Here is a 15,574-nt window from a genome sequence, read left to right on the forward strand (position 1 = left end):
GTACCTCAGTTTTCTTTTTTTTTTTTTAAATAATATTTATTAAGATTTTCAGAAAAAAAGAAAATACAGAAAGCAATAATTAAAATACGTTCATAGCCTTATTTTCATAAATCCACTTTCTGGGACTCCCCCCTTCCCCCACCCCTACCATATTCCTTTTTCATATTGTTGGCTCCACAAGCTCTCAGTTCTAAATAAAAACTTAATTTGTTTAAACCATTATTCGAATTTAAGTTTTCTACACTCCACATCAATACCCTTAATAAAACACAGAAAATTTCTTTCCCAAGGCCCACCCCATTTTCATTCCACAATTTCCCTTTTTTTTAATAATAGAAACACCCCACATAATAAAGATATCAGAAATAAGAAATAAAGAGTATAAAAGATGAGACAAAGCCAGTTCAAAAAAAGAAGTTGACAAGCCTTTGGATTTTAGTTCTCCCCCCCTGTCCCCGGTTTAATTTCCCCCTGACCACCAAACCATATTATCCGCCTGGAATTCTTACAATCCATGAATCACCTATTTCCCCCAACTCCTTGCTGGTTTTTTTTCTTTTTTTCCCTTTCATAATTATTTTTAGAACACTTAACTTCAGATCTTTAATAAAGCTCCCCCCATTGTTCTTTCCAAATTATAGTCCAGTTTCCTCTTGTTCCGCTGCTGAAACGTTCTAATTCAGAAGCTTAGTAAGTCTGCAGGGATTATTGTTATTCAGGAACAAAAACTTGCGTTCAGTCCCTTCCTTTCTTCAATAGAAAATTCTATTGTCTCCTTTAGCTGAACACCCTGTAGACAAAATATTATTTCCGTTTTGCAGCTTTCCCAGAAGATAACCAGTCCTGTAAAATTCCAATGGTGTTTTTTTTTCACTTACAACCATCTTTGTAATGTCCCGAAACTCCTCTAGGGGGATTGTTATAACTTTGTCTTCTCTAGTCCAAAAGTCCGATTGTTATCCATATTTTCGCCATTTTGTATCCAAGTTTTAACGAGTTGTAGCAAATTGTAACAAATTTAGCCAGCAAAGTTCTCATAATAAAATCCTCTCTGCTTTCCGACTTTGACAGCTACTTTGACAGCTGTCAAAATCTCCGACTCTTTTCACCAGGCTCTCTCTTCAATCACCCCGGTTCCCAGGGGGGGGGGTTACGTTTCTTCTCCCTCAATTCATCCTCCAGCACAGTTCTTATGATTCCCCATCGTGGAATTCTTAGTGATTATCAGCATTACAAATCTTTTTGGACCTTGGTTTCCCCGTCCTTGTCTTGAAAGGTTTACAATAGGGGGGGGGGACTGACTTCCTTTTTGGATCCCCCCCCGCTCGTATCCAATTCAAAAAGAAATTCTTTTTTTCCTCCTTTTAAACCCAGTTTCCAAATTACTCACGGGTTGTTGTCTAAAAGTCCGAATTTTCAATAGAAGAAGTCAGCGCTCTCCGCCGGATGGCATGCGGCTGCGCTCGGCAGGGATAGCAGAGGACTCAAAGCACCACGCTTCTCCCCGGCACCCGATCCGTAGCCTTTAAAAAGGCTCCTTCACGAGTCGGGAGGGCGCTAGCGGTGCCAGCCGAGTCTCCATGTCCACGACCCTCGTGGCCGTGGTTTTTAAGGGTCCCCGCATCGCCGGTGCGGTAGGACCCAGCCCCTGCCGAGCAGGCTCCCTCCGGAGCTCGGAGGGAGTCCGCCATTCGGCGATGGCGCCAACCCGGAAGTCCCAGTGGTACCTCAGTTTTCAAGCGTCTTGGAAATTGAACCTGAATGCCGAAAACCTGGAAGTAATTGCTTCCGTTTTTTAACGCTCCTTGGAAGTCGAATGGCTTCTGCTGCCTTTTCTTCCTTTTTCTCCATTGACTTTGTCGACCGCCCTTTGCGCCTCGGTTGTCAAATGTTTTGGAGATCGAATGGTCTTCTGGAATGGATTACGTTTGACAACCGAGGTATCACTGTATATGCATTCTTGGTAGACTTTCCTTGGTTGAGGAACTGCATCGCAAAATTCAGAGAAGTGCAAATTTAAAAGGAAAGCCGACTTTCAGTTTGCTTATTCTTTGGGGAAGTAGGAACTTAAGATGTTCTCTCTCCACCGTCACCCATCACATCCCTACAGATGATTCCCTTGTGTGGCCACTAGGTATGTCTATAGGTGCCATCCCCTGGGATCAGGTGGGCCCCATAAGCATCGGTACCCTTTCTCGCTTCATTGTTTTACAACATCCCCCCTTTATTCTTACCATTATTATTGTTACTTGATGATATTCGTTTTTTCAGTACTATGTTGAGATCTCACACCTTATTTTGTTTCCTGATATTTTGTCTCTCTCTATTTCCATTCCTGCGAGATCTAGTACAGTGGTACCTCAGGTTAAGTACTTAATTCGTTCCAGAGGTCCGTTCTTTACCTGAAACTATTCTTAACCTGAAGCACCACTTTAGCTAATGGGGTCTCCCGCTTCCGCCGTGCCGCCAGAGCACGATTTCTGTTCTCATCCTGAAGCAAAGTTTTTAACCCGAAGTACTATTGCTGGGTTAGCGGAGTCTGTAACCTGAAGCATCTGTAACCTGAGGTACCACTGTATTTAAAATGGAAGAATGGCAAATTCAAAGGACACACACCCTGATACCTGGAGAGAAATTTGGAGGGGTAGGAGATCAACGCCTCCAAAGCTTGCTTTCCTCTTCCCTCCACATTCCGTTTTCTTCTCACGTCACATCTACATGATTGTTGATTTGTGGGTAGGGACAGGTTTTCTCTTTTCTCTGTAGAACATTTTGAAAAATTGAGGTGGAAGATTGTATCCATTAAAATTAATGAATGTGGCTATCTTAGGTCCGAAGTGGCTGGAGAAACCCAGCCAGATGGGTGGGGCATGCATAAATTAATAATAATAATAATAATAATAATAATAATAATCTATTTTGAGTAGGACTTACTTGGAGACAACCCAATGATAATAACATCAGCATCAGTGATGCTCATTGCTTTCTCATTGCTGTTGAAATATCATTCCTTTGTGATGTTGTCTGGTATCTTTTGTGTCACTACTTCCCCAATTTATTGGGCTCAGGTGGGTTACAGTTGCAGACAGTTTTTGTTTGCAATCCATTCCATCCACCAGTGATGTCATTTTACAAGAGATACTTAGTAGCTTTAGCTGTTTGTGCTTCACTTCATAAGCTTTGGAAAACAAAAAGAATGAGTGGGCAGAGAGCTTTTAAAAGAGGCTTCACAAGTAGAGTCTATTTGGAGATGCTTATTCACTCTAAAATTATCAGAAGGCTGTTGCAAGGAGCCTTGAATCATCTGGCTACTCACTTGAGACCTCAGGCAGAACAACAAAATGAGCATCTACATACCAGATGGGCTGATTAACAACTTTAAAAAAAAAAAGACAGACAACAACATGAACTGGACTCCTTGGCAGGTTTTGAATAAACATACACAAATTTATTGGTTGATAACATGATAGATAGACAAGGCAAGGATATGTATAATTTTATAACATGCAGAGAATAATATGCACAGAGAAATCAGAGAGAGCAGCTGAAGGAAGTCCCTGGTTGGGGGGGAGGGAGGGATGGAAGAGGGGTGGGGGAGAAAGGGGGAATAATGTACGTGATTATATGGTTTGATAATTTGTTATGTTGGAATTGCTTAATAAAAATATTTTTTTAAAAAAGAAAAAAGACAGGGGGCATAACAGAATCTGCCTTTGAGATTGCTGTGGGATCTTGGAGGTCATTTGGCCCATCCCACAGTTCAATGCAACACCTGCATTTCAGTATAGCTTCCCTGATAGGGAGCTTCCAACCTTTGTATCTCTCTCTCTGCTTCTAAACATGCTGTGGACAAGGGGGGGGACTCTTCCCCCTCCATGGACATGTCAGGGAATGGTCTGAAGACAAGGACTGGGCAATGCATTCTATGGCAGACCAGCTTCTCTCTGATGGAGAGATGGAGGGGGAAGAGTGCCCCCCCTTGTCCACAGTGTGTTCAGAAGCAGAGAGAGAGAGAGACAGAAGCTGAGCAGCTTAGAGAGGAGTTACCCAGCTACGAGATCATGACAAGGGAACCAGAAGGAAGGGGACAGCTAGTTGAGACGTCACTTGAGAGTAGGGGGTCCCCCTCACCATGGACTTGGCGGTCTGAACGTATCAGAGAGCAAAGGAGTTGGGGGAGGAAGGAACTTCCCATCGGAATGTAAAATGCTGCGGAAGTCGGAAGGAGGATTTAGAGCAGCCAACTGCCCTCCTTGCGGAGAGCTGTGTATTTGTACTTGAAACATGACGCTGTAATAAAAGGACTATAAATATATCAACTGCTTCTTAATTCTTATCTGTGAAGTTGGAAGGGGGAGGAGGACTCTCCACGCCTGACAGGACATAACAGCTTTCACACATAGGACCAAACAATGATAACAGAGCTCCCCACTTGAAGTTTTATAAATTTATATAATATAATAACACAAATAGAAATAATTAAGAATGCAACTACTGTAAGAGATTACTATTTTAACTGGAATGTAACTGAAATTAATAAGACTATGGAACACAGAAATGTAAGATCGGGAATGCATCAAAGCCACCACACGGGGAGCCACTTTAACTAAAGTGTATTAATTGGGAATTAATTGGTATTGCTATAATTGGTCTATTATTGGGAAAATACTGGAAAACTAATACACAATTTATTTGGTCAAAAAAAGCAAGTAATGTGGGAAACGGTAGAGCCCCTAATATAAATTTTGATCAAGTTTATAGGACTTTGTTTTCAACAGCTTATTTTATCAGTATTTTTAATGAATATTTATGTATTTTTATCTGACCCATAAATCTTGTCAAATAAAAATATAATTAAATGCACACACAAAAACATGTAAGCACACATGCACACACGTACAGTAGACTCGAGGCAAGATCAGGCACTACTAGGATGTTAGTTTTTCATGCATTACTCGATTCTCAAAGTCCAATTGAACACCAAGACAAGGAGGAAATGAATGAGAGCACAGCAGGCACTTTTAAAAAGTACTCTTATCACAATACATTTCAAGTGACTGCTTTTGCTTAATTAATTCATCTCAAAGACTACTTTTCTGATGATTGTCTGCTGAGGTCACCCACTTGCTCAGAGGAAAGATTATTCACACTCAGGAACTGAATCTGACTGGCCTGCAAAAGAAAAAAAGCCTTTGATTACTTAGAAAAATGCCTTCCTGTTTCTTTACAAAGGAAGGCAGGGAGAAGAAGAGGAAGCTACTGTGGGTGGGTGGGATGGTGGGAGGAAACTTGTGTTTTGGCCTGAGAAGTGGGAAAGAAAAAGAAAAAAAAAGAAAAAGAAAAAGAAAAAGAAAGTCCTATGAAATTAAGGATCTGTTTGGTACACATCACAAAACTGTCCATTTATTTTCTTTCTGTTCTTTCAGTTTCTCATTTTTCAAGTCTTAAATTCAGTTCACATTTCTGCAGCAATTTGTGTTTAAAAATAATGAATCAGCATTTAAGATTAAACAATGCTGATTGTAATAATTACAATTTGGAACGAAAATCTCTGCCTTCTTACATTCCTACTCCTTAGCTATTGAAGAAATCCAAGCCTCCCCTGGAGACTAATCAGTGAAAGACCCACCAACCCCAATTTTTTTTTAATTTTAATTTTTAAAAATTAATTTTTTAATTTTTTAAACAATTGTTTAATGTTTTAATGTTGTATCTTGTTTTTAAGTTGTATTCATTCAACTCGTTTTTATTATTGGTTGTTAGCCACCCGGAGCCCAGCCTTGGCTGGGGAGGGCGGGGTATAAATATATTATTATTATTGTCAGGGCTGCCTCAGGTCAAAAGACCAACGCCAAGTTCTTCTTATATACAAAAGTGTTTATTGGAGTTCATTGTTTGCTTCACATCCGAGGCGCGCAGCCCCACGTCTGTTACGCTTAGACCGTTGAAGTCCCCTCTGAGTCAGTCCCTCCCCTGCACCAGTTTAAGAGGCTTGCGCTCCTCCACCTCTTCCTCTCTTTCCTTTTCCACAGGGTCTTCCTGCCCGCTGGGGTTTCGCCCCTCCTGGATTCCCCTGACGCGGAATCCCCAGATTGCTCTTCCCCCCTCCTGTGGGCTTTGGAACCTGGCTCCTCCTCCGGGCTCCCTGTACTTCCGCGCGCCTCCACATTTGAACTTGGCGCGCACGCCCAACCTCTAACCTTCCTTTTGACAGTTACACTACTCCCTTCACTACTCCCCTCCCCTTCCGGGAGGGTGGCTTGCTCCGACCTCCCTCCCTTCTCTGCTGCCGGAGCTGCTTCCCCTGATACACTGGAACCTCCACCCCCTTCGCTGCACTCTGGCGGGGAGGCTGGTCCTGACGCCCAGCTGCCACTTTGGGATCCCCCGCTGGCCCCCTGCTCCTGACACGTCCCCCCTAGGGCTCCCCTGGCCTTGACCACCGGCGCCCCCTTCTGGGAATCCTCTGATTCGCTGGAAAGACTCATGGAATCTCTTGAGTCATTGTCATCCTCTTCCTCGCTGTCCTGGGATTCATCCCCATCGCTCTCCATCTCCTGTCTACCCTGTGCCTCTGTCCCTGAACCCCTGACATCTATTATTATTATTATTATTATTATTATTATTATTATTATTATCATCATCATCATTATTATTATTTCTTCACCCATAAATAGTGTGAAGAATGTTTGGAGGCCCTGTCCAATCAGCCAGTGACATCCCTAGGAACTATCGCCCCATCAGCTTATTATCCATCCCGGGGAAAATATTTGCCGCTGTTTTACTGAAGGAACTTCTCTCATGGATCCAGGAGAGGAACATTCTACCGCTAGAACAGATTGGTTTCCGAAAGTCAGCGTCAACCATGGACCACTGTCTAACTCTCTATCACCTTGCCAGTAAATACACTGCTCCAAGGCAAGGCCACCTATTTGCCGCTTTCATGGACCTGGAGGCCGCCTTTGATTCCATTCCTAGGCAGAGATTATGGTCCAAACTTGCCCATCTGGGAATTGATCCGCACCTCCTCTCCCTAATTATCTCCCTTTATTCAAACACCACAGCTCGCGTCCGAACTGGTCCTAACGGCTCCCTCACTACTCCATTTCCAACGGCCAAGGGCGTCCGACAAGGTTGTCTCTTGGCCCCTTTACTGTTTAATCTCTATCTTCATGATGCAATTTCCACTTTGAAGCTAGCATCTAAGTATCCTCCTCACTTAGCAGGCCACCCCGTTGCTTCCCTTTTCTATGCTGATGATGCCGTCATCTTATCCAGAACAGCTGCGGACCTAGCAAATGCAGTTAATGCATTTATCGCCTATTGTAAGGCGGAAGCTCTTAATATTAATTATAAAAAATCGAAAGTCCTCCACTTCACTCGTTCCCGCAAACTCAAGTTGGAGCCGCTTAAGATCACAGGTGGCTACTTAGAAAAGGTAAAAGCCTTTAAATATCTAGGCTTAATATTCACTTATAATCTCTCCTGGACCACCCATCTACAATCTGCCTTTCTCGCTGCAACCACGACCTCTAACGCCATTGTCCGATTTTACCACCAGAAGGGCGGCAAACACCTTCCAGCAGCAATTCAAATATTTAATGCCAAAGTTGTCCCTAAATTATTATATGGATGCGAAGTATGGACTACAGCAATATCAGGTAACTTGGATCGCCCACTTCATATGTTTCTGAGATCTCTTTCCGGCGTCCCGAGATGTGTCTCAGGTGCAGCCCTACGACTCGAGTTTGCCCAGCCTTCAATTGTTAGACGAGCATGGAGTCGAGCCATTTCCTACACCTTCCACCTATTAGCATCGGATGCTCGAATTAGAGGTGGCTTTTCCAATCTGATCCTAAGAGATATTCATAATTCCCCTTGGAAAACTACAATTAACCTCAAATTCCGCTCTCTTCTCAATTTGAATTGTAAAACTGTTCTTAACTTAGAGTGTATCAGCCCGGTGGCCCTACCCCCAATTAAAAAGAAACTACAGCAACTTGACTTCTCTAACACAGCTTCTTGTGCAAGAGGACCGTGTTCAGGCCTAGCCCTAGCTATTCCACCCCCTGAAGGGATCCCTCTATACTGCTTCACAATTTCTTCAGAGGCTAAGCGAAGGGCCTTTACCTGTGCCCGTCTCAACTGTTTTCCTACAGCAGTTCTGTCGGGTCATTATTCCAGAGTTCCCATCGCAAACAGAACATGCTCCTGTAATGACACGGCCCTGGAGACTATGGAACATGTAATGCTCTTCTGTCCCAACTGGACAGATGAAAGATCTCGGTTTTTAACTCCCCTCGTGAATAAGTTCCATCTCCCAATCCAGCCTTGGATAGTGTCCCTCTTTTTGCAGGATTCTGATTGTTGGATTACCGAGATGACAGCTAACTTCCTGCTTAGTGTGATGAAGAGGAAAGCGGCACTAACTTCTTCCTTAACACCACAGTTGCAGTCGATACGCCGCACAACCGAACGAAGTTCCAAGTAGCCTTATTGTACAAGGACAATCGAGTTAGGACTAATCTGAGGAGCTGAAGGACCCTTCAACGGTCCTCCTCCAGCCTCAGCAGTTTTTGTTTTTTTTTTCTCTTTCTTTAAGTATTCGTCCAGGACGATATCTACCTCTACCTCCCCACCCCCATTTTATGTTGTTATTTCAATGTATATCATGCTATGGCCACTCGGCTAATGCAATAAATATTTTTTTAAAAAAAATGTATAGTTTTCTCATATGGGCATATTGACTAGCATATATTTTTTTCAGCTTTAAGGAAATGCCAATGAACTGGACGTAAAAATCTCTCCACTCAACATACCTCTCTGCACTTCTAGAAAATGTTTGGGGGGAACTGAATACAAACAGACGCCAGGGCACATACCCTGGAGTGTTTCTTCCTCTCTCATCAACCATCATTAAGCAATGCTTAGATGTAAGTAATGAAACAAGTATTTTCTTTAAAAATAATAATAGCGCCTGTGTGTGGATCCTTAAAACCTGTCATTCATGAGTCACATTTGGCCTGGCACCTATGGGAAAAGATTATATATAAACAAAAGGATGTTCCCAAAGTTCACCTGGGTGCATGATCGGCACGCAACCAGTGGCAATTATCACCAGCTTTGCTATACTGTGCTGCTGCACATAGAACATTCATTGCATTTCTTTGGTCTTGGAAGGAATACACACATTCTTTAAAGTACAAAACAATAACACCAAGAACAAGATGTTCTGAAATAGCCATGGACGGCGGCTGGAAGGAAGAGTCGCCTCCTCAACTTCCCCAGGCTCACTTTTTGAGGCCTGCAGAATGAGAACATCTGGAGGGTCACTGGTTGCTGGCCCCCAGATCTGAGAACTTCATCAGTTACCATAACCTTTTTTTTTTTAAAAAAAAAAGCATATTGTTTTATTGTGTTTTGCCCTTTATTGTCAACTACCTGTTAACTGATGGGACGCAGGTGGCGCTGTGGGTTAAACCACAGAACCTAGGACTTGCTGATCAGAAGGTCGGCGGTTTGAATCCCCGCGACGGAGTGAGCTCCCGTTGTCTGTCCCTGCTCCTGCCAACCTAGCAGTTCGAAAGCACGTCAAAGTGCAAGTAGATAAATAGGTACCGCTCCGGCGGGAAGGTAAACAGCATTTCCGTGCGCTGCTCTGGCTTGCCAGAAGCGGCTTAGTCATGCTGGCCACATGACCTGGAAGCTGAATGCCGGCTCCCTCAGCCAATAAAGCGAGATGAGTACCGCAACCCCAGAGTCGGCCACGACTGGACCTAATGGTCAGGGGTCCTTTTCCTTTACCTTTACCTGTTAACTGAGGCCTGTTGCTGGGCAGAAAGGCAGCATACAAATACCTTAATGGCATATGGTTGGATTCAGACTTACCCTTCCACGAAACAGAAGGGATCCATTCACGGAAGGGACTAAAATCCAATGGAGGCTTTTACAAGAGGAGTAGAAGTTTCTGTAGCCCCCATCACTACCTCCCACACTGCTCCAGAGTGTCTGAAACTGACTAGAGCAGGGATGGGGGATCCAAAGGGTCACATTCCCTCATGGACAACCTTCTGAACCACCCTGAGATCTACAGATGGGTGTTAAGATCTACAGGTGGTGTTAAGTTGTGGGTGAACATATCAGACGACACAGCGATTCTTCAAACAGCTCTTGTTTATTCACAGGCCAGAACAGAACTCTACTGAAGGGTTCAGTCCGCCTGCTTATATAGAGCTCTAGTACAACGTAACTGTAACAATTTACTAAAACTATCCAATCACTGAACATCCCTTTTGATCCCTTATTTGCATAACTATCTACAGTATCCCCCTGCTGGCCCAGGGTGAGAACTTCAGTACATAACAGGTGGTATACAAATTTAATAAATAAAATAATAATTATTATTATGGGGCCCAAGGCAATAGTGGATGGAGTGGATGTGACCACTATCTTTGTATAATAGGCTATATCCTACTACGTGCACAACCCTCCCTTCATCCTCCACCCCAACATCTGAGATGAATTACCACAGTCCAAGCAGACATTCCAGTCACGTTTGAGGAGGGCACAGATTAGGGGCACTGAAAGGGGGCGGCCTAGGGAGAGGTTTGATGACTGGAGGGCCAAATTTGACTCCTGCTCTATAGCATATTTTGTGAGGTGCAGAGGGGGGCAAAAATTGCTTCCTCTCCTTTCTGGGACTGGAGCACCTTGTGAGTGAGTTCTGGAATTCTAGATTCAGGCTCCGTTAAATAAAATCCACACCAGGGATTTATTGCTGCTTTTCCTTGGTTGGGAAGCCGTGAGCTGTATGTCCTTCCTCTAAGGAGGTCGGGTGATGAATCTAGTTCTTCTGTCCACATGTTTTATCCTCAGAACAACCCAATGAAGTAGCTTGGGCTGAGACATATAACTGGCCCAAGATCACCCAATGAGCTTCATCAGTGAAGCTCCCGGCTGCATATGTCAAAACCATCTTGAATGCCCTGTAATCAATAAAATGCTTGTGAACACGGAATGTTCTAAAGCAGGTTCATTCCAGAAACAAACAACCAAGAGGCTACGTTAAATAAACACATTACAAATATGATCAGCCTGGTGGCAAATTGCTTTCCAAAACTGAATGACACAATTGTAAAGTATGTGTCAGAGCTGCTTCCAGATCCTAGCTCACAGAGGATCACGCTAGCCAGCGATCATTAAATAAAAGTCTTTATTGAGTTACAGTTTCCATTCTCAAGCTGCTGCGTGCAACTCTACGTCTCATGGTTAGATCGGCGAAGCTCCATCTGAGTCTCCGCCCCTTGTACACCAACTTAATATCCTAGCCTTGCTCCACCTTTTCCGCCTGACTGTTCTTCTCTGGGTCCCTCTGCCCCCCGGGGTCTCTTCCTTCCGGGATTCCTCTGACGCTGACGCTGACCCCCCTGACTCTTCTCCCTCCTTTCGGCGGGCTTTAGGACCTGGCTCCCTTTCCGGGCTGCCTACTGCGCCACCTTCCTGTGCATTTGAACTTGGCACGCGCGCCCAACCTTCCACCTTCCGTCTGACCGTTTCTTCGCTCCCCGATGGAGGTGTGGCCACTCCTGACTCGTGCCCTCCCCCCTGTTGTGAGCTGCCAGCGCTTGATCCCTGGCGCCCTTCCTCTTCCCTGCTCTCTGGCGGTGACGCTGGTCCTGATTTCCAACTGCTCCCCTCTGAGTCCCCTCTGGCTCTATCTTCCTGGGGTGTCCCCCTAGGCTCCCCCCTTGCCCTGGCCACTGGTGCTCCTTTCTGTGAATCTTCTGATTCACTGGAAAGACTCGGAGATCTCGGGTCGTCGTCATCACTCATCTTTTCTTCTGCCTCCTCTCCCTCGCTCTCTGTTTCCTCCCTTGCCCTTGCCTCTGCTCCTGAACCCCTGACATCCATCCCCCCCTCGAAGCCCCCTCTTCCCCCCTCCCCTCCTTCCGGTGCGGGATCTGGGTGCTGCCGTGTCAGGGGGACGAATGTCGGATACAGTTCGCTTCCCGTGGCGGGCCGCCATCCGAAGTCTTCCGGTTCTTCCTCCCTGCTCTCGTTGACGACGGTCACCTCCGCTTCCATCTCTGTGCCGCCGTGCTCGAAACCCGGGTCGTCCCCGAAAACGTCCATGTCCGTCTCTCCTTCGTTGCCTTCTGGAGACGTTGCTCGTCCTGGACCCTCCAGCCACCTTCTGCGGAACTGCTCCTCTGGTCGATCATCCCACCAATATGAGGGTTCTGAAGCAGATCCCGAGGGTGACCCCTCTGGGGAACGGGCGTCTCGTGTCGGTTCCTCGTCCGAGTCGAACCCCCGGAACGTGCTGGCTGAAAGCGTGGGCGTGAAAAGCCAGTCGTCGAAAAAGTCTGCTGGCATTGGCCTATGTGGGAAGAGGGCATGAAACTCTTCTTTGAGCAGAGGTTCGTCTAAAGCGTAGCCCGGCACCCAGCTGTTGGCACTGGCCGGGGTGCCCTCCTTGGCGAGAAGGTATTCTACCCCCTCTTCCCCCCATCTGGAGTCCAAAATCTCCGTGACTTCGTTGATGCGCTCCTCCTGTGCCACTCCCCCTTGCCCGGTTCTCTCTCGGAGCGGACCCGGTGCCGTTCCTGGTTCCTGAAACCTGTGAGGTGCCTTGTAGGGAGTGAGCACCGATCTGTGGAACACCGGATGCATTCTGGAACCCTCCGGAAGAGCCAGCCTGAAAGCCACCGGGTTGACCTGTTCGTCGACTTGGTAGGGCCCCAGTTGTTTATGCCCTAGTTTCTTCTTCGCCAACGACCTGGCCGGCACTGCGTGGGCTGCTAACCAGACCCAGTCTCCCACATGGATCTCTTCGCCAACCCTTCTGTGTTTGTCCGCTTGTACCTTGTATGCGTGTTTAGCCAGCTCCAGGTGCCGCCGCAGCTGATCGTGGACCTCCTGCAACTCCGACGCGAACGCATCTGCTGTCTGCGGCTCCCCCTCCCCCATTCTTTCCAGTCTCGGGAAGGTTCTAGGGTGCCTCCCGTTGTTGGCGAAGAACGGCGTGACCCCCGTGGACACGTGCTTCGTGTTGTTGTAGGCGAACTCGGCGAGAGGCAGGTAATCCACCCACGTCGCAGGCTGTTGATTCGCATAACATCTCAGGTACTGCTGCATGATGGCATTGACCCGCTCCGCTTGCCCGTTGGTCTGCGGGTGTCTAGCCGACGCCAGGTTGATCTTGACGTTCAGGAAGCCCATCAGCCTCTGCCAGAAGTTTGAGATGAACTGTCGCCCTCGGTCGGACAGAATAGACCGCGGCAGACCGTGAACCTTGAACACGTGGTCTATGAACAGTTTGGCGGTTTGTTCCGCCGTGGCCACCTTCGCACACGGAATGAAATGTGCCATCTTGGAGAACAAATCCACCACCACCAGCACAGCCGTCTTGCCCCTCGAGCTGGGCAGATCCGTGACAAAGTCCAGGGCCACTCTCTCCCATGGCTCGAACGGAGTTTGCAGCGGTTCCAGCAGTCCGGCCGGCGGTCTGTGCACTGGTTTGGACCTCTGGCAGGTGTCACACCTCGCCACGTAGTCCGCGACTTCCCCTCTCATTCCGGGCCACCAGAAGTCTCTGGCTACTAATTCCACCGTCTTCTCCTTGCCAAAGTGCCCGGCAGTGGGCGCGTCGTGCAGCTGCTGCAGTACCTTGGCGCGAAGTTCGTCTCCCGGCACGTAGATGGCCCCTTTACGGATGAGCAAACCATCTCGCAGCTGGAACTCGTCGGTCGCTGCCGTGCCCCTGTGCACCTCTGCCATCTTTGCTTGCGCGAAGGAGTCATCCTGCAACGCTCGTCGCACCGCATCCAGGTCAACTGTTGCCGCCGCGCACGCCCACACTGTCGGTGCGAAGATGTGCATGGCGGCCGCTGGCGTTGCCTCCTCCAGATACTGTGGCTTACGGGAGAGAGCATCCGCCATGATGTTGGTGTCCCCCGGGACATACTCTATTCGGAAGTCGAAATTCGCAAAGAACTCAGCCCAACGTATCTGCCTCTGGTTCAGGAACTGTGCCGTGCGCCAGTGCTCTAGATTCTTGTGGTCCGTGCAGACCTGCACCGTGTGCTTGGCGCCGATCAGGAAGTGCCTCCACGCTTTGAACGCTGCATGAATGGCCAGCAACTCCCTGTCCCAGATGGTGTAGTTCTGTTCGGACTTGCTGAGCTTCCTTGAGTAAAACGCTCCCGGCCTCCAAACCCCCTGCGGGTCTTTCTGCAGCAGGACTGCTCCCACGGCTCTGTCCGAAGCGTCTGTCTCCACCCTCATCGGCCTGCTGGGGTTGACATGAAGCAGCTGCTCTTCCGACGCGAAGAGACGCTTGAGTGCCTGAAAGGACTGCTCCGCCTGCTCTGTCCAGATGAACTTCTTTTTCTTGGAGCTGAGCGTGTCCGTGATGGCCGCTGTCTGCATCGCAAAGCCTTTGATAAACTTGCGATAGAAGTTCGCGAAGCCGACAAACCGTTGGACCTCCTTCCGGTTGCGTGGGCTTTTCCAATCCAACACTGCTCGGACCTTGGCGCTGTCCATGGCGAGCCCTTTATCAGACAACTTGTAGCCCAGGAAATCCACCTCGGTCACGTCGAATTGGCACTTCTCCAGCTTGGCGTAAAGCCTATGTTGCTGTAGCCTGCTCAGCACTTCCTTGACGTGTCTGTCATGCTCCTGCTGCGATTCCGAAAAGATCAGGATGTCAACCAAGAAACAGACGCACGTCTTGTAGAGGAGCCCCGCCAACACGTGATGCATGAAAGCTTGAAAAACGTGGGAGCCATTTTGCAATCCAAAAGGCATAACTCTATATTCGTAGGTGCCCAGGGGCGTGAACATGGCTGTCTTCCACTCATCTCCCTCCCGCATGCGAATGAGGTTGTATGCCCCTCGCAGGTCCAACTTGGTGAACACTCTGCCCTTCCGTACCTTTGCGAGGAGGTCGTCGATTTGGGGCATGGGGAAGTCCGATGGCTTGGTCACACTGTTCAAGATGCGAAAGTCCACTACAAGTCTTTTTTGGGGCGTGTCCCGCTTCTTAACAAAGAATACCGGACTGCCCCCCGCTGCCTTGGACTCTCGGATGAAACCGCGCTCCAAATTATGATCTATGAACTCTTTGAGTTCCTGCAGTTCGTCCTCAGACATGGAATACAGCTTCCCTTTGGGTAGCGCCGCCCCCGGCAGCAGGTCAATTTTGCAGTCATATGGTCTGTGGGGGGGTAGCCTGTCTGCCTCTTTCTCGCAGAAAACCTCCAAAAATTCTGCGTACTTGTGGGGGACCGCTTGCAGCGTGCCTAGCTGCAGCTGTGACTCCTCTTCCCCTCCTTCCTGCCTGGGCACGATGCAGTGTTCAGCGCAAAAGGAAGAGCCGAAGGTCAGCTGCCTCTGGTACCAAGCCAGCGTCGGGCTGTGCTTGTCCAGCCAACTCATGCCCAATACAATGGGCGTGTCCGATAGTTGAGTGACATTGAAGCTGATGATTTCCCTGTGATTCCCAAGTCGCATCACCATTGGTGGCGTCTGCTTCACCACTTGCCCCCCTAGCAGCTCCCTGCCATCCACC

At 47.6% G+C, this 15,574-nt stretch overlaps 1 long non-coding RNA gene across 8 annotated transcripts in view; it reads right to left on the reverse strand.

The window, feature by feature from the left end:
- Positions 1-15,574, reverse strand: part of LOC308463870 — a 439,765-nt gene that overhangs the window by 242,379 nt on the left and 181,812 nt on the right. The window lies entirely within an intron of this gene.

The sequence above is a fragment of the Podarcis pityusensis genome (assembly GCF_964106645.2).
Source record: "Podarcis pityusensis genome assembly, chromosome: 15".
NCBI classification, from domain to species: Eukaryota; Metazoa; Chordata; class Lepidosauria; order Squamata; family Lacertidae; genus Podarcis; species Podarcis pityusensis.